This window comes from Gekko japonicus, unplaced genomic scaffold, assembly GCF_001447785.1.
Source record: "Gekko japonicus isolate JY-2015 unplaced genomic scaffold, Gekko_japonicus_V1.1 scaffold45, whole genome shotgun sequence".
NCBI lineage: Eukaryota > Metazoa > Chordata > Lepidosauria > Squamata > Gekkonidae > Gekko > Gekko japonicus.
This window is the reverse complement of record NW_015177011.1, coordinates 704,282-725,123: the sequence shown is the minus strand read 5'-3', so window position 1 is coordinate 725,123 and position 20,842 is coordinate 704,282.

The window sequence follows — 20,842 nt, the reverse complement described above, 5'->3', positions numbered from 1 at the left end:
TAAGCCTTAAGGGTTGCCATATGTTCCCCCAACCCCAAAGAGGCCCCCTCTGAGCCACCTAGACTGCTAAGCTGATAGTTACCCAGTTCGAGGACCCCTCTTACTGCTGATATCTTGAGGTGCTTACCAACTCTAAATTTCCTCAACCCATGCTTTTCCTCCCACAGAAGGGGTTAGCCTTGGCTTAACTCCCCTCCCACCAACTGCACGCTAACAGGTTGTGCAGACCAACCTGCAGATCAGATCAGAAAATGTCCATCCCAGCAGTATACAGGTGAGCCCCAGCAGTATACAGGTGAGCCCTGAAAAGATGAGGCAACAAGAACTTGATCCCGGGGTGTGGAATCACCCACCCCCAGAGACCACCAACCTGCCTATGATGTTGTTTAGCCAGCGCCGTTGTCAACTCTGGATGGACAGTAAACCCCCTCCAAACCTGCCAGAGAAGGTGGGGGGCAAACAAATGCACCAGTCTTTTAGAGGTTTGTGACACGCAGCTAAAACCATCTCTCACTTCAAGCCTGAACTGTTTCCCCCTCACAAGGATATTTCTTCATATTTGGAGTGACAAATGAAGAAGCTTACCTGATATTAATCTGCTTCAAAGAACTACAGAAACTGACAGTTTTTGAAATACAGTTCTGTGAAATTGACATTGCTTTCATGTGAAGCACAGCGGTTATCTAAGGAAATCAGGGGTTGAACATTTACCACCACCTTCAAAAAAATTGTGACCAAGGGTTCAGTTATTAGTAAGTGACAAAAACAGGTAAGCTGAACTGTGTTCACAGAGGTCATGTAGTATTATGAATATAACATTGCACATACAAATGTAAAGCACATTCACGGGTAAATGTGGGTAGCTCTGGGTATTTATTCATCTTCTAGAGATACCCATATGAAGAAATATTTGTAGACTGATTTTATGTAAACACTATTTAATTCATTCCAAGTATGTATATGTTTTTTTTAAAGTTCTAATGGTTTTTAGTTTATGTTTTTTAATGTTCTTATTATTTTTACAAGTAACTAATTTGGCTATCTGGGTAGTTCTTGTGTTTTGTTATGTCTTTTGCAGTGTAAGTTAGGTATGATTGTGCTAATTATAGTTCTAAGCCACTGATAAAGGCTTTGTGCTGAAAGGTGTGTGGTGGTTGGGAGGCCCTGGCTGTCCTGTGTTCAACCATATATGTATTGAATGTAACATGAGAATTACTCGATGCACATATAAAGAAAAATCCTGTGTAAATGTACATGGATTGTAGGTGCATTTACTGTAATTTGTGAACAGGGTTTATGTTATACTACTATGTGGCAGTCCAGGTTTTGTGATCTCTCTCTTTTAAAAAAAAATGTATTTACCGTATATAATTTAAAAAATGCAAAACATGTAAATGAATTATGAATCAATATACAGTTTACATTGAGTCTGTTCTTAAACATTATTATTTATCCAATTGTATAATCTCAACCATTTTTTCAAGAAGATTTCTTCTCCTTTCCCTTGAATTAACAAGCTTAATTTGTCCATTTCTGCTAACTTTAACAGTTTTGAATTTATCTCTTCCCTACTGGGAGTTTTTTCTAATTTCCAGTATTTGGCCAAAAGTATTCTCACAGACGTCATTATGAGTATCACTAAATAGGTATCAGCATAACTAAGACTTTCTGGTATCATATTCAACAAGTATATTTCTGGATCTAAAATTAAATAAATATCCATAATTTCCCAGATTATTCTTTGTATTTTCTCCCAAAATTTTTGAATTTTTTCACACGGCCACCACATATGATAAAATGAACCTATATTAATCTTGCACTTCCAACATTTGTTAGATGTATTCGCATAACACTTTGCTATTTTTTCCGGCGACCAATACCATCTGTGGAATATTTTAATGATATTTTCTTTGTATGGAATGGCTCTCATTTGTTTAATTGCTTTCCATATTTTAGACCATTTTTCTAATTCAATAGTATGTCCCAAGTCTCTCATCCATAAAATCATTACAGGTTTAACAAATTCATCTTCCATATACACTTCTATTAATAGATTATACAACTTCTGAATCATTTTATCATTAGATGAGAGCAAAATCTTGTCCAATACATTTTTATTATCTTCAAAACCCTGAATCACATGTTTGGTATATCTGGATTTTAATTGTTCACTTTCCCACCAAGATAGTTGAAAATAATGTTGTAAACAAAGATTATTCTCTGATTTAAGTTTGTTGTTCTCATCTAATAATGTATCATATGTTGTTCTATTATGTTTTGTCATAAGTGTTGGCTTAACAAAGGCTTCCAAAGGCGAGACCCATCTAGGTATTTTTTTTGTAATGTCGCTGTTTAATTACATTCCATACTTTTATTAGTGATCCTCTTACTATATGATTCTGAAAGTTGAGTGGATCTTATCCTTTATGTACCAAACATACGCGTGCCATCCCATATATAGATCATGTCCTTCCAATTTTAAACATCTTAAATCTTCCAAATTAATCCAATCTTTAATCCAACACAGCGCGGTAGCTTGATAATAAAGCTTCTAATTCGGAACACCAAAACCCCCTCTTTCTTTTTTCTCCTGTAAAAGTTTTTGTTTAATCCTAGCTCTTTTCAGATGCCAAATAAATTGCCTGGTTACTTTTGTCCAAGTCTGTGAAAAAGTTGTTTCTCTTGAGGATTGGAATATTCTGTGCTAAAAATAGAAATCTTGGTAGTATGTTCATTTTAATCGTGGCAATCTTCCCCATGAGAGATAGTTGTAAGTCTTTCCATTTAACTAAGTCTCTTTTGATCTCCCCCAATAATTTGTTATAGTTATCTTCTATTAAGTTGCTATTTCTATTTGACAATGTAATCCCCAAATACCTGGCTTTTTAAACAATCTCCATCTCTGATATTTTTTGGATTTCTTGTATTGTCTCCTGCGAACAATTTTTGGTTAGCAATTTAGTTTTCTTAAGGTTAACTTTAAGTCCAGCTACTGCTCCATATTCTCTTATTATATCTAGTAAGCATAACATTGAAACTTGCAGATTCTTCATTATAAACAACAGATCATCTGCGAATGCCAACAATTTGTATTCTTGACCCTTCAATTTCAGTCCTTGTATTTGTTCATTCTCTCTTACTAGTTCATTTAGCATTTCCAGTGCAAATATAAATAATAGTGGAGAGAGTGGACAGCCTTGTCTTGTTCCTTTTTGGATTTCTATCTTTTGTGTCGGGTCTCCATTTATAGTTACCTGTGCATGTTGTTCCTTATAAATTGCTCTGACCATCCTGTAAAAACTTGTTCCACAGTCCCATATATTTAGTTTTTGTAACAAGAATTCCCAGGATACGTTATCAAAGGCTTTTTCCGCATCCAAGAGCATCAATACTAGTTGTTTTTCTGGATGTATCTCATAAAATTCTATAACATTGACAATAGTCCTGATATTATTTCTTATGTATCTTTTTGGGAGAAAACCTGCTGGATCTTGATGGATAATTTCCATTAATACTTTTTTGAATCTTGCAGCTAATAATACTTGCAAATATTTTATAATCGACATTTAACAATGAAATGGGTCTGTAATTTCTGATTTGATTCCCTTCAGAGTTTGGTTTAGGTATTAAAGTAATTATCGCTTGTTTCCATGCATTTGGTAGTTTACCTGTTTTTCCGATATCTTGTAGTACTTCTTTTAACGGGAGTATTATCTGATCTTCAAATGTTTGATATATTTCTATGGGAAGTCCATCCGGACCTGGAGTTTTTTTTCTTCTTCTGTTTCTTAATTGCTTCCACTATTTCACATATGGTAATTGGATCATTTAGTCTTTGTTTTTGATCTTCATTAAATTTGTGCTTATTTCTTTTAAATAAGTATTCTTTAATTAGTTCATTATTTTCGCCTTTTTGTTGATAGAGGGTTTTGTGATCTCAAAGTGGTAATAAAATAAATCACTGTACTCACTTGAATTGCTGCATGTAACACCTGCTTTATTGCAACTAACTTCCAACTAAACACAGAAACTGAAAGCAGGAAAAGAGAACAGTCCAGGGGGTGGAGTTTTCCTCCAGTCCATAATCAGGTTCCAGTTAACTCTTGACTTTCCATTTTACTACAACCCTCCCCCTTCAAGTTTTTTTCTTCTTCTTTAATAATCACCCCAAACTTTCAAATAACCAGGTCTTCTTGCTCTCACTGGATAGTGGTGTACTTCCACTACATCATTATCCCTGGGTCTGGAAAGGTCAGTTTCTTCAGAATCTTCCATAATTGTACAGGGCCTGCAAGACAGAGCTCTTCCACCAGGCTTTTAATTAGGAGCCGCCCACCACTACCACCAACTATTTGTTAGTAACACTGTAGGCCCTTTATGGAGACCAAGCCACAGTATAGTATGAGACAGATATGGCTGAACTGAGACCTGTGATCCATCTACAGTAGACCATCTTTAACTTGACTGGGAGACCAACATTATTCTGAGCACTTTAATTGTAATATACGATTGTTTTATCTTGTTTTTATATGTTTTTATATATCATGGCACACAGTGCGCTTAAGTGTAAGCTGCCCTGAACCCGTTCACATGGAGGGCGGGGTAGAAATCCAATAAAATAAGAAATAAAAATAAAAATAATTGGTGACCTGGAAGGGTGGGGCATCAAATGACAGTGGGCTTTGGCTCTGAAATGCCACTGGGACTCTGGTTTTCCAGACATTCCTCTTCCACTTCCACAGACTCTTGCACATCAGTTCTCCTGTGGATGTGATCTTGATGTCACCTGATGACTCGGCCATCAGGTAACCCAGTCTTAAAAGACTGAGGTCAAGGATAGGCTTCATGCAGTTCTATAGAACCTGCTGTCTTCCTTGTGGAGGAATCACAACCCTGATACCCCACAGCATGCACCCATTTTCCACACTGAATTCAGCCCTCCTGCTCCAAGAGGGATGAATTGCTTCTCCAGGTTTCTGTGTGGGCAGCCATGCAGAATGAACTGTATTAGTCGAGACGGAATTGAATCCTGCCTGGTCTAGATTCTGATCTGAGAAGCTTTTACTGCTGTTTGATTAAGATGCTCCACCAACAGTACAACTTCCTCAGGGACATCTTCAGTCCCTGGTGCTTCTGGCACTGGTAAACTGGTTAGGGTATCTGCATTTCCATGTTGGTTACCAGCTTTGTAGATTATCTTATATTGGTATGCTGCTAGTGTCAGGGCCCAACATTGTAACTGGGCTGTTGCCATGGCAGGCACAGCTTTATTTTCATTAAAGAGTCCAATCAATGGTTTATGGTCTGTGACAATTGTGAACTGTTTCCCATACAGATACTGATGGAATCTTTTTACACCAAAGATAATGGCTAGGCCCTCTTTCTCCACGTGTGATTAACCTCGCTCTACTTTATTGAGTGACCCTGAAGTGTATGCTAGAGGCCGTTCTTGATTTCCCATGTTGTGTGACAATACAGCCCACACACCATAGGATGAAGCATCACAGGACAGGATCTATTCCTTTGTAGGGTCAAAATGGATCAGCAGATGTGAAGATCTCTGTAGCCTCTTAGATTTTTGAAAGGCTCCTTCTTGCCTCTGTCCCCAGCACCAGACAGCCTCTTTCCTAGAGGGGAAATGTAACGGTTCCAATAGAGCTGAGAGATTCGGAAGAAATCAATGATAATAATTCAACATCCCCAAGTAGGCTCAGAGTTCTGTTGTATTTTGTGGTGCTGGGGCCTTTTCAATAGCCATAACTTTATTAGCCAGAGGCTGCACCCCTTCTTTGTTAATTTTATATCCCAAATACTGTACATAAGAACATAAGAACATAAGAGATGCCAATGTTGGATCAGGCCAAAGGCCCATCCAGTCCAACACTCTGTATCACACAGTGGCCAGAAATACCAGATGGACCTCTGCTCCATATGCTTATCTAATTCCCTTTTGAAGCCGTCCATGCTTGTAGCACCCACCACTTCCTGTGGCAGTGAATTCCATGTGTTAATCACTCTTTGGGTGAAGAAGTACTTCCTTTTATCCGTTCTAACCCGACCGCTCAGCAATTTCATGGAGTGCCCACGGGTTCTTGTATTGTGAGAAAGGGAGAAAAGTACCTCTTTCTCTACCTGCTCTTTCCCATGCATAATCTTATAAACCTCGATCATGTCACCCCTCAGTCGTCTTTTCTCCAAGCTAAAGAGCCCTAAGCGCTTTAACCTTTCCTCATAGGGAAAGTGTTCCAACCCTTTTATCATTCGAGTTGCCCTTTTCTGCACTTTTTCCAAAGCTATAATATCCTTTTTAAGGTGTGGTGCCCAGAACTGCACACAGTATTCCAAATGAGGTCTCACCATTGATTTATATAGGGGCATTATGATATTGGCTGATCTGTTTACAATACCCTTCCTAATAATCCCCAGCATAGCATTGGCCTTCTTTATTGCAGTCACACACTGTCTCGACATTTTCAGTGAGTTATCTACTACAACTCCAAGATCTCTCTCTTGATCTGTCTCTGCCAGTTCAGACCCCATCAATGTGTATTTATATTTAGGATTTTTGGCTCCAATGTGCATCACCTTGCACTTGGCCACATTGAACCCCATTTGCCATGTTGACGCCCACTCGCCCATCTTTGACAGATCCCTTTGGAGTGCCTCACAATCCTCACTGGTTTTCACCACCCTGAACAACTTTGTATCATCCGCAAATTTAGCCACTTCACTGCTTACTCCCAACTCCAAATCATTAATGAACAAGTTAAAAAGCAGTGGACCAAGTACTGATCCCTGTGGTACCCCACTGCTTACACCCCTCCACTGGGAGAACTGCCCATTTATACTCACTCTCTGTTTTCTATTAATTAGCCAGTTTTTGATCCATAAAAGGACTTGTCCTTTTATCCCATGATTTCTGAGCCTTTGATGAGGAACTTTATCAAAAGCTTTCTGGAAGTCAAGGTAAATAATATCTATTGGATCCCCCTTGTCCACATGTTTGTTCACCCCCTCAAAGAACATTAACAGGTTAGTGAGACAAGATCTTCCCTTACAGAACCCATGTTGAGTCTGCCTCAATAGGTTTTGTTCATCTATGTGCCTACTAATTCTTTCCTTAATAATGGTTTCCACCAATTTACCCGGTATCGACGTCAGACTGACTGGCCTGTAATTTCCCGGATCTCCTCTGGAACCCTTTTTAAAGATGGGAGTGACATTAGCTACCTTCCAGTCCTCAGGAATGGAGGCAGATTTTAAGGAGAGATTACATATTTTTGTCAGGAGATCCACAAGTTTACATTTGAGTTCTTTCAGAACTCTCGGATGTATGCCATCTGGGCCTGGTGATTTATCACTTTTTGAGTTGTCTATCAGTTTTAGGACCTCCTCTCTCGTCACCTCAGACTTCATGAAAAAGCATTTGTTCTGTCTTAAGTACAGGACAGATTCCTCTAATGTTTGAAGTACTTGCTCAAGCATCAAAAACTGCTGTTTATCATCTTTACCAGTGATAAGGCTATCATCAATCCTAACCACTACCCCAGGAATCTCTTTCAACAGGTCTTCCGTAGCACTCGGAAATATGCCTGGGCTGAAGAAATGCAATAGGGTAGTCGGTTGTATTGCTAGAGACCTTTAGGAGTATTTATTGTGGTGAATTTCTTGCAATCCCCTTCCAGTTCCATCTGTTGGCAGGCTTCGGACATCTCCAACTTGCTAAAGTGTTAACCTCCTCTAAGCACATCCAGTAGGTCCTCTGCATATGGAATCGGGTAACTGTCTAATTTGGAGGTTTGATTTACTGTAACTTTATAGCCCCCAGAAATGCAAAGAGTTTTATCAGGTTTTCTACAGGGACTATGAAAGTTGCCCATTCTGAAAACTGCACAGGGGAGATGATGCCTTCCTTCTCCAGCCTGTCCAGTTCAGCTTCAATCTTGTCTTGGAGAGCATATGGAACAGGCCTAAGTTTAAAATACTTTGACTGATTCCCCTCCTTTATATATGTTCTTGCTTTAACACCTTTTAAGGTCCCAGTCCTTCTTGGGACACTGCAGGATGATCACTCAGGACCTTTTGTACAGCTGGCATCCCCTTCAGTTCCAGTTTACATATTTCTTCCCAGTCTAATCTCAGTTCTTTCAACCAGTTCCTGCGCAGTAAATTGGGTCTATCACCCTTTATTACTATGGCCTGTAAATCTCACTGTTGCCCTTTATAATTTACGGGGGTCCACACTGACCCTACTACAGGAATATTTTCCCCAGTGTATGTCTGCAATTTTACTTTCATGTTTTCCAGGGCCTTTAGGCCTACTTTGCTTTTCATTAATCACAGTCACTGAAGCCACTGTATCTATCTCCATGCATACCAGGTTCGTTATTCCATTCCACAGTGACTGTATGGGGTTCTACTCTTTTTGCCTTTATATAATACATTGTGTGGATAAGGCCTCCTTCCCTTTCTGTCTCTTCCAAATAGCCAGTTTCCAGCTTCTTTCCTTTGTCTTTAGGAGGATGTGTGTCTTTCTGATAACTGTCTCCACATTTTCTGGCTAGATGTCTCCCTTTTAAATATTTTTGGCACTGGGATCCTTTATGTTAACAAACCAAGTGACTTCCTCCACACCAGAAACATCCCCCTAGGGCCAGAGTCATTTGCTTCTGGCTTTGTATTTTATTTAAGGGATTCACCTGAATGTCCTTGATTTCTAGGTGTAAATTCTTAACTTTTTCATTGCTGCCCCCACGGCTGTCACCAATTCTGCAGTTTTGGCCCAAATCAGATTCCCTTGTGACAATAACTGCCTTTGAATTTTCTCATCCTGTACTCCACACACAAATCTATCTTTTAACATATACTCCAAAACATTTCCAAATGAGCAGTACTCTGTAAGTTTTTCGAGCTCTGCTATATAGTCTAACATTGATACTCCTTTCCTCATTCAATTATGGAATTAAAATGTTCCACAATGACATTAGAGTTAGGAGTGTCATGTTCAGTCAAAACCTTTTGCAAATCTGTTAAATTTTTGTCTCTGGGCTTCTCAGGATGCAATAGGCCTCGCAAGAGTGCATAGCTTTTGCTGCCACAAAGACTGAGAAATATTGCTTTCTCTATAGCTGCATCTGTGATCTCATTAGCCAGAAAATAGTGGCCCAGTCTTTCAATATATTGCTGCCAATCCTCCTCTTCTAGATTAAATTTCCCAATTTTTCTATATTAGTATATTTTAAATCAATGCACTAGTTCTTGTAGAATGTTGGTACAATGCATTAAAAGATCTTTCAGTGGCCCTGAATCGTACCAGCATTCTACAAGGACTAGTGCATTGATTTAAAATATACTAATGACTAAAAGCATTGAGAAGGAAAATAGGACTGATACAGTGTCCTCTTTATCAGTATTATACCTCAGAAAGGTGTAATTGTGCTTTAGATTGCACTGTTAGTTTATTGATATTATTTAATGCCTGGATCCTCATCCAACTAGATGTATTTGCTTCCACAAGTATATTCTGTTTTCCCCAGATCCATTAAGGTGTTTGTGTTTTATCCTTTTTAAAATAAAAGATACTCTGCTGCTGTGGTATCACCATGTCTATTTTTTAAAAGTTGTTGAACAGCAAGGATAGGCCCTTTCTGACTTCTCTCACATTTCAGGAATCTTTACTTGAAAATTTAAAACAAGGGCTTTTTTTTGTTTTAAAATCTGGCTGGCTGAGTCTTGAAGTGACATTTCGGCTCATTTAGTAACAAATAAAAGGAACAAAGAGACGTTGCTGTCCATTTTTACTAGCTGCATCTACGCTATAAATTTGCTTCTGCATTTAGCAAGTAAATCACCATAATCAATAAATATTTGGTTCATAAAAGTATGAGATATGACAAATATAATAAATTGTATATCTTCATTGGGTCAAATTCTGTTGATAAAAGAATATTCCAACTTTTGGGTTATTTGGAACAATCGGGCTGACAGCGTTCCAAAGCCAAACTGGGATGGATACATTAATTTAATGTTTTGACAGTGTAGATCTAGAGACCACACTGTAATAACTGGAATTCATGTGAAAACTACTGCTATGTTTTACTGTGGCCATTTCTAGTAAACTGAAAGTAAAATAATGCTAAACTCTAGATTAATATTGCCCCCTTAAAAAATCCCCAGTAATATGCATGGAAATTACTAGACACCCCCCCCCTCGAAAAAAACTTTCTGTTTTTGTTTCATTTGAATTTTTAAAAGCTAAAGAGAAACTACTTTGCCTTTTACTTAATATAGAATCCTATTTTAAATGTTGTGCTTTTCAGTGCTAGACAATGAACTTAGCGTGAGAAAGAAAATGAAGCTGCTAGCTACAGGGTTCATCTATATCTTGGGGGAATGTAAGAAGAGTTGGATTTATATTCCACCCTTCACTCGGAGTCTCAGAACGGCTTACGATATCCTTCCCTTCCTCTCCCCACAAATTGAAAGAAACTTGGACAACCTTTGTACACTTACTGGTTTATTTGCCCTGTGAACTTTAGAAGGTTCAGGAGAAATGACAGGAAGTACAAAACCGCATTACTACAAGATGTGGTGAAGATGTCTTTTTAAACGGCAAAAGGAGTAGAAAAGTTTATGGACTGTTATTAACCTCTATTTATAATTATAGGTAAAAAGGAACCTCCTAGTTCAAAGACAATACATCAACTTGGTACCAGTGACTGGGGAGAAATGAAAGACTTGTTGCTATCAGGTACCACATGTGCTTCCTGGAAATATCTGGCTGGCCACTTATAAGGGAGGGGCTATGGGACATGCTTTATGTGCAGAAAGTCTTGATTTCAGTCTCTGTGACCAGTGAAAAGTATATCAGGTGGCTGGTTTATTTATTTAGATATTTATACTCCACTTTTCTCCCCAATGGGAACCCAAAGTGGCTTACATAATTTTCCCATCTTTTTCCTCCTTGTTTGGGATCACTGGGCTGAAGCCAGTGACCAGACTGAGGTCAGTGGGTGGCAGAGTAAGGATTTGAACTTGGGTGTCCAAAATACTAGCTGACACTCTGACCGCTACATCATGGCGGATCTCTGGGCTGGCTTTCTTGCAGGGGCTGGGAGACCCTTTTCTGCTTGAGGCCATGAAGAGCTGTCGCTAGACAGAGCAGACAGTGCTGATCTAGAGGAATGAATGGATATGAGGCAGTTTCATACGTTCAAATTCAAAACCTGTTATATAGGTGATCTCCCTAACAGCAAACTGGGGGAAATCACTCGTGTGAGAAACAGGAGGGAGAGGTTTAAATATCACCAGGGGTGGGAAATAAGGAATAAGGGAAAACTCACTTGGATTAGTGAATAGTGCATCTGTTTTGTATGCAGAAGGCCCCAGGTTTAATCCCCATACAGCATTTGAAGGATCAGGTAGTAGATTATATGAAAGAAAGAGTCGCTGTTGATCAGAACAGGCAGTTCTGGCCTTGAAAGATAAGTGATCTGTCTCAGTGCACTCAGATGTATTCCAGAAACAAAATGCTGGATGTGGTGATCCTTTAGCCTGATCTTGTCAAGGCCGTATTTATGGGATATGATGTGAATTGTGATGAACACTTCCCCCCCCCCCGGCCTTTTCTTCCTTATCCCAGAAGTATGCTCTCCCTCCCTTTGAAAAAGGAAGGCGCTATCCCACGGGCAGAAAGGCATTCTCTCTGAGAGCAAAGCTATATGTATCCGCTAGTTCTTTCATCACGGGGGGATAAAGGTTTCACACTTTGGTTGCTGATACTAACTGTTCACTAAGGATAAGTATGATTTATTTAACACTAGAAAACAGCCATCTCACATGCACAGGCATTTTGTAAGATAACAGAGGCTGCATTTGTAGATGGCTCCAACTCTTAGTCTCACCCTCACAAAATAGAAATGGGAATATGTAGAGACTGTTGAGAAGACAACTCAGTGGTAAATGTGACCACCCCGAGAATGCATTACACATACTGTTATAATGTTAGCGATGTCATAATATGTCATAATAAAACAATGTTCAGTTATATATAACACTATTCAGTCGCTGATTAAAGAACACCAAAAATCCCCCGGTGGTGGTGGGAGGAAATGGCTGCTATGGGGGGGAGGGAATGCCTCCATGTTGGCGGGACCTGGGAAATCTGAACTTTCCTGCCCACATGGCAGCCATCCAGGCTTTTCTGCAATCTTTCCCAAAATTTCAAAGGAATGCAGGTTTATAAAAGACAGAGGGAAAGCCAGGGAAACCAAGGTTGCAAGCCTCCTGGCTGGTACTGGAGATCTCCTGGAGTTACAATTCATCTCCAGACTATAGAGATCAATTCCTGCAGAAAATGGCTGCTTTGGAGGGTAGACTGCATGGCATTATATCCAGCTGAGGTTCCTCCCTTCCTCAAAGCCTCACCCCCAGGCTCCACCCCTACATCTCCAGGAACTCCCCAACCCTGAATTGGCAACCCTAGTGCCCAAATGCACCATGATGCTGTGAGGAAGCGTGGAGAGGGGGAGATGCTTCCCAACAGTGTTGGCACAATAACTTGAATGGAAATAGCCACAGTATTGTATTCTTACACTCATGTATATGTTTATATTTGTGCCAAAGTTTCAGGTAAGGGAATCTAATGAAACACAGATAAAAAAAGTTCTAGATTAAATTGAATTTTAACAAATTTAATGATCATAACATGAGTCTGGATTTTCCAGAGTTGTGCAAAATGGTTCACCTAAGTCCGTTACACATAGGGAATAGGTGGTCGGCATAACAGTAAACCTGAAAACACTCTTGCCCACTATTTCCTGTGAGAGAAATGGTGCCACTACATTGATGGGAAGAAGCGTGAGGGGTTTTTTTTACCCACCACTTTCACTAAGATACTGAAGCATTTTCTAGCCTGATTCACTGATGGAAACCCCGCATACAGTGCACTGAAGTAGTTTCCTGGGGACAGGAAGTCTTGTGGTTTCTGTATACACTTCAAAAAAGGCAACACCACTTTTAAGTAGTTCCTCACTAGTTACAGCTAGTGTGCTCATGGGTTCCGGTCTTGACCAACACTCAAATGACAACGGTGGACCATTCCCTCAAAGCGTAAAAATGAAGACATAACAATGCCTTGGAATGCAGGTTATCTGGCTTTCCTTTGTAATCACTCCCTCTTTTTCTGTTTGTGTGAATGAGTGTAGCCCTTCATGCATCTGATGGAGTGAATGCTGGCTCATAAATGTTTATGCCAGTTTGGTGTAGTGGTTAGGAGCACGGACTTTAATCTGGGAGAACTGGGTTTGATTCCCCACTCCTCCACATGCAGTTGCTGGTGTGACCTTGGGTCAGTACAAGTTCTTTCAGAGCTGTTCTCTCACGAGCAGTTCTCAAAAGAGCTCTCTCGGCCCCACCTACCTCACAGGGTGTCTACTGTGGGGAGGGGAAGGGAAAGGAGATTGTAAGCCGCTCTGAGACTCCTTCAGGTAGTGAAGGGTAGGGTATAGATCCAGTCTCCTCCTCCAATAACATTTGTACAAGACTTTCAGTGTTCAAAGGTCTTCATCGATATTATGACAGTAATCTTTGGTAATCTATCCATGCAAGAACAACCAGTATTATCAGCACTCTTGCAGATGGAAGGACAGAGGCTCAGAGTGAGTTGCGTAAGACCACCCTAGTGTGCCACACCCCCTGACATCACCGGAAGTGTGCACCAGCCCCTCTGACAGGCAGAAGCACCTGGGAACCATTCTTTCCCCCCTCTCCCTTCCCTTCGCCTCCAAGTCGGGCGAAGGAAAAGGGGAGGGGGAGGATCTCAGGCTCTTCTGCCTGACAGAGGTGCTGGCGTGCCCACAGCCAACCTGGGTGAATTATAGAATCATAGACTCATAGGGTGCGTTCAGACGGGGGCTTTCTGCCGGCATAAACTGCACCGGTTGGAACCGGTGCAGTTTATGCCTGCAGAAACGCGATCACACTCACCTCCATTTTGCGATTCCCATCGTTGGATGCCCGCTCACACGCTGCGGGCGTCGGCGTTTTTTTTTTTTTTTTAAAGCAGTTTGGCAATTTTTGCGCATGCTCAACCCCCCCCCCCCCCAGAAATTTAAAATGCCCACCCCCCCCCCCCAGTAGATTTAAACTTTAAAGGTAAGGACTTACCTTTAAAGTTTAAAGAGCACAGTAGCCTCCCGGAGGTCCCCGACGCCTCCGAAATGCTGCAGTAAGGGCTTTTTTTAAAAAAACAAACGCTTAGGGCGAAGCTTCGCTCAAGCGCATACCGCTAGGAGTCTTTTTTAAAATGGCGGGGGAAAGCCGGAAGCCTCAGGCTTCCGACGGAAGTGGCTAGGCACCGGTGGAGAGCGATCAGACGCCGGTTTGTATCGGAAGCCACCGTTGTATTCTGTTTACCACCACTTCGGACCTAGTGGCAGAGTACAACGGTGTAAAAGGATTTACAACGGTTAGGGACGGGAGGCAGATGTTCGCCGTGTGAACGCCCGTAAGTACACCGGTTGGAACCGGCACCCTAACCGTTGTAAATCCCCCGTAGAGTGGGAAGGGACCTCCAGGGTCATCTAGTCCAACCCCCCGCACAATGCAGGAAATTCACCAACACACCCCAGTGACCCCTGTTCCACACCCAGAATATGATAAACAAAACCCTCCAGGATCACTGGGGGCCAAACTGGCCTGGAGAAAAATTGCTTCCTGGCCCCAAAGTGGCGATCAGCATTTCCCTGGGTGTGTCAGAAAGGGCCACAAGAACTAAGCACTGATGCAACCCTTTCTGCTCTACCTCTCGTAATTTGCCTAAGTTTACACAATCAGCATTATGATCCTTTTAAAGTTGAAAACATGATATAAATGCAAAGCACTATTTGTAAGATTATCTGTAAAACACAAGACCAGGACACATCTCACTTCTGGCAATCACTTGGAGAGACTCTATCACTCAGCTTCCATTGCCCCACACACACACCACACTGGAATAAGAACATAATATCAGGCCATACCACACTGCAATAAAGCCCCTACAACCAATGCTCCCTCTAAGCTGCGGAGTCTTGTGAGCAAAAACTCTACTTTGTGAGCTACTGGCATTAAAGTTGTTAGTGAGCGATTTGGATACTGCATAAATTAGTTTGCTCTGGAGCCATCCTTCCTGAGGTAAGACAAAAATCTGTGAGCTAGAGGCTAAAAAACTGTGAGCTAATTCACACTAACTCAGCTTAGAGGGAACACTGCCTACAACTGTATACAGAAATACTGAGCTTCCCTACCATTTGCCACAACTAGCCCACCACACAACCAGGATCAAGACTCCCAAGTGGACCAACAGGGCTTGTTCCTGGGGTAGAAGCTTACGACTTATGTAAATGATGGGGTGAAGTTCCCCATCATCACCCTTTTGAAGGAGGGCCGCCCCAAGACCCCTCTCCAAGGCATCTGTTCTTACCACAAAAAGCTTTTTATAATCAGGGGGAATCATAATAGGGGCACATACGTCAGGTCCTACAAAGGATACAGCAGGCTGGACTTACGATAAAGGCTGCTAAGTGTCAAATGGGGTATAATCAAGTGGTGTATTTAGGACATGTAGTGGGGTCAAGAAGGATGAAACCTCAAGAAGCCAAAGTTGCTAGCATTAAGGAGTGGCCTCAACCTCGTACTAAAAAGGGCTGCCTCGTTAAAGGAGTGCGGAGGCCAGACTCGCAAATGAGAAAAAGCAAACTCAGGGTTCGTGGGTTGCATTTTGGGCTGTGGAAGAGGAACCGGCTCCATTCCTGGCATTCTCTCAAGTTCCTGTGCTTTTGGTTTTGCTTTTTGCCAATCCGCCTCCCAAGACTGCTCCAGGTTCTCCGGCCTGAGGGCTGCTGGGGGCGGGGCTCGAGTGCTCATTACTTGTGGAACTGAGGCTCAATGTCTCCAACTGCTCCGCCACCTTCCCTTCCCTTGGTTTACTCGGGGAGCCCGAGCAAGCCGACTACTGGAGGGAAGGAGAGGCGGTTTCCCTTCCCTTCCTTTGGCTTCCTCAGGATCCCCACAGCTGCAGAGAGGCCGAACAAGCCGGCTGGTGGAGGGATGCGCATTTGGTTCATCTGAACCGAATGCACCCCCGAAAATGGCCCATTTGGGCCCCTTTCAGGCTGCTGCGGGCCGAATCAGATTATCTGATCTGAATTGGCTTCCCGCAGTTCGGCCCCATTATATCCTATGAGCCATTGGTCAATGGCGAAAACATAGGGTATATTCTGGGGGCTGGAGGAGACAGGGTTTGAGGGAGAGGCTCCAAAATTTCAGGGTAGCTACTGGAGCCACTCCCGAAGATACCCGCCATGGTTCAGGAACATTGAATCAGGGGGTCCAATTCTACGGGCCCCCAAACAGGTTGCCCCATCCCCTCCATTGTTCTCTATGGTGGGAATAAAGTTACCATGAGTCTCTTGGTGGGTGAAGGGAGTGGGAGAGGCAAGCTGCCCGAAAGTAGTTGGCCTTGTGGCGGGTGGGGGAGATGGAATTCCCCCCACGAGTCTTGTGGGCCCTCACTTTTAGTACTGTTAACAATCCTGCCAGAGTAAATCACTTTGATTCGAGGAGAATTGTACACCTCCATAAATCTTTCCTACTGAAATAAGTGAAACTTAAAAGGGTTTAATTTGGGCTGAATTGTGTCCTATGTGTCTCCTTTAATAACCTGCTGCAGATACATAAATGGTAATAGCCCTTATAGAAGGCAGTGTATGTGTAGCTTCAAGAGTAGTGCCTAAATTTTCTGCTACTGAGTAAGCATGTGCACTCTTTAAAAAATCATCTGTTCTTCTTGTTGCTTTCATTAATTTTCATCTGTAGCTTCTTTTCCATCCAACTGGAATGACATTCTCAAAGACTCTATCCCTCTCCCAAGAGTTTCTGCCTGCCAGATTTCAGTAAGAAATGTCCCCCCCCCACCTTGCACTTTTGATTCCAGAAGTGTGATTGTATGTGGGCATCATTGAAGGTCCTTAGAGAAGTCAACATTAGGTTTTGCTTTGAAGGCATCTTTTTTTTTTGGGAGGGCTAGAAAATAATGATAAAATGCATGATACCACGCATGTCCTGCCAGTTGGCCCTCATTCCTCTAAAAATGTCTTTAATGGTTCAACAAGTCATTAGATCTGTGTTGCAGGCTGTGGTCACACATGAACATAGGCAAAGCATTTTAGATGGCTATTTATTATGGTGAACATTACTTGTGAACAATCCAGATCCCGAAGTGCAATTTCCACAGGCATCCTCTGGACCCCTCCTTGGGGAAAGGTGTAGACCAGCAAGACTTGCATCAAGACTTGACACTTGTATCCTGGGAGTATCCTTCTGAAGAAAAAAAATAGGAGCATTTGGCAATCTGCCTTTGAAGGCCCTTCCTAGATCAATGGGGGCGAACTGGCAGTACATGGATGGTATTGGGTATATTTTATAATTATTTTCCAGCCTTCACATCATAGTGTTATATCTGACTTGGAATACAACATGATGTGTGCCTTGAATTTTTTTTAAAATAGTTACGATGGAAGTGTCTCACCACCAATGATTGTTGGTCAAGTGAAATGAGGCCTTTGGTTTAACTTGACAGTTCACTATTCTGTGTGAAGCATACAATCTTCCTGGAACACTGACACAATGGAATTAAATTTGGTATACATATTCAGGACACATTTCACTCAAAGCTCACCCCTGTTTCAAATGGGAAAGAAAAGTTGCTAAAAATATTTCAATACAATATGCAACTGGAAGATTGTGATATCGGAATGAATGTCAATGTGCTCATTTGGGATGCAATTTTATGTTTGAACCGGCACCTGCTTTCAAGAGGGTGGACAGAAAAGGTGTAAAATACATTGTAATGTAATATCATCCTTGAGTACTGAGACCTCACAATAAAAGCTGGCCTGTGTATCTACAATATAATTCCCTGTTTGTTATCCAGACACATACTTAATCCATGCATATGTTTTCAAGGTAGAGAGGAAAGATGCAAAATCCAATGCAATATATGAAACAGGGTCTCTTGCTTTACTAATTGCTTTATTATCACAAATGTAAGGTTCTGTATTTAGGTAGGAAAAATCAAATGCATAATTATAGGTTGGGTACTTGTCTTGGCAGTAGTATGTGCGAAAAGGATCTAGGGGTCTTAGTAGAAAATACACAGAACATGAGTCAGCTGACAACTGAGAAGTGATATGATAACCATCTTCAAGTACTTGAAGGGCTGTCATATAGCGGATGGTGCAGAGTTGTTTTCTGTTGCCCCAGGTCAGACCAGAACCAATGGATTGAAATCATTGAAAGCGTTTTTGGCTAAACATTAGGAAGAACTTCCTGACAGTAAGAGCAGTTCCTCAGTGGAACAGGCTTCCTTGGGAGGTGGGGGGCTCTCCTTTGGAGGTTTTTAAACAGAGGCTAGATGGCCATCTGACAGCAATGCTGATTCTGTGAATTTAGGCAGATCATGAGAGGGAGGGCAGGAAGGGTTGCATCAGTGTATCAATGCCCAGGGAAATACTGATTGCCACTTTGGGGTCAGGAAGCAATTTTCTCCAGGCCAATTTGGCCAGGGATCCTGGAGGTTGTTTTTTTTTTTTTTTGCCATCTTCTGGGCATAGAGTAGGGTTCACTGGGGGTGCATGGCGGAGGAGGTATTTGTGAATTTCGTGCATTGTGCAGGGGGTTGGACTAGATGAACCTGGAGGTCCCTTCCAACTCTATGATTCTATGATCTATGTCCCACTCTTCCTCCAATGCTCTTACAGTGGTGTACATGGTGAATCATTCCATATTTTCCTCATAACAAGCCTATGAGGTAGGTTAGGCTAAGAAGTAGTGACTGGTCCATGATAGTAAAAGTGAGTTTCATGACTGAGATTTGAGGTCATTCAGAGAAGTCCAGCTGTCAAACTACTACAACATACTGACTTTGGAGGCCAAACAAAACACTGGGAATTTCCCTTGGAGCTGCTGCTTAGGGCACACACAGAGATCTTGTATCAGACCTATGTGTTTGTCCATATAGTACAAGGTCATTCTGGGTAGGGAAAATGGCACAGAGAAGAGATTTAACCCCACCCCCCAGTGCTCCCAATTCAAATGGGTCCTTGTGACCAGCTATTTAAAAGAAAAAGAGTGCATAAGAACTTTGGACTTGGAATAGATGCAGGACAAGGAAGCACTTGTACTCTCACTAAAACAGGTACGTCTGCCCTCACAGTTTGAAATGCATCAGTCAAGACGGCATAGCCAGCCATGGTCTAGCCCAGGGATGTCAAACATGTGGCCCGGGGGCCGAATCAGGCCCCCAGAGGGCTTCTATCAGGCCTGCAGTGGAACTGTCTGTCTTCTGCTTCTTATTCCAGTTCTGCAGCTGCTGCATCATTGTAGGTTTGCAGCTTACAGATACACACCTAAACTGCATACTCAAGACTGCAACATTTTGATATAATAATTCAGAGCAAGAGGTGTCAGTTATCAGACACTATTAAATAAACAAAATATTGCAAGAGTGCTGTTTTAAGGATGTTTTTATTTTAAGTAAAAACAATCTTTGTGTTTGTGTCTTTTATAAAGTTTATATCTCTGCTACCTGGTATTATGCTACCTGGCATTTATGACACACACGGCCCGGCCCAACAAGGTCTCATTTGTCAGATCTGGCCCTCATAACAAATGAGCTTGACACCCCTGGTCTAGCCCTTAAAAAGCGTAGTTAGGGAACATTCTAACCAGGGCCAGGTTAAGGAAATTGGCTATTATTCTAAAACAAGCCAACAAAACAAACCCTTGTGTTTTACACAGTTCTGTGGCCACAGGCCCAATGTCAAAATTTTTGAGCCAGAGGCTGAGTGAGCCCCAGAGGGCCATGTCCTCTGCTTCTGAAGGATAATATCCACCATCTAGAATGGAAGGAAGGGTTATGCCTCAGTGGTAGAGCATCTGCTTAGCATACAGTAAGTCCCAGCTTCAATCCCCACCATCTCGTTTTGTTCCACCCCACCCCCCAAAGAATCAGGTAACAGGTGATGTAGAAGACCTTTAACTGAGACCCTGGAGAGCTGCTGCCAGTCATACTGATCTCGATGGGCCAAAGGTCTGATTCAGCATAAGGCAGCTTCATATGTTCAATGGTTCACAGAAAGTTTGTGAACACTGACAGAGATAAATTGTATTACTTGTTGGTAGTGCTGATAAGTCCTCCTAGCTAATGGATACCCACAGGGCTTTTTTTGTAGAAAAAGCCCAGCAGGAACTCATTAGCATAATAGGCCATATCCAACAGCAGGAACTCATTAGCATATTAGGCCACACCCCTGACAGCACAGCTCATTCACATATTAGGCCACACCCCCATGTTACCAGAAGTGTGGTCATCCAGCCACACCCACCTTTTGCTTCTTATTCTCTTTACCTTGTTTGTTGTCAAAACCCAGGGCTTTTTTTGGAGCAGGAACTCCTTTGCATGTTAGGCCACACCCCCTAATTGTAGCCAATCCTAATGAGTTTCTGCTGTTGGGTGTGGCCTATTATGTTAATGAGTTCCTGCTGGGCGTGGCCAACTTGGAAGCCAGCCGGAACTCCGTTCCTGTGCGTTCCTGCCCAAAAATAGCCCTGGATACCCATGAAACTAATGCAGCCACATCCTGCCCAGCACTCACAATTGTGACTGACAGCACTGAAAAATTTGCAGTGACAGCAGTACTGTTGTATGAATGCTAAGACGACACAATATTTCTGAACGAAGTCCTTTCTTGAGGAAAAGAGTAACAACTGAACAGTTCTTACACTATGAAAAATCAGCTGG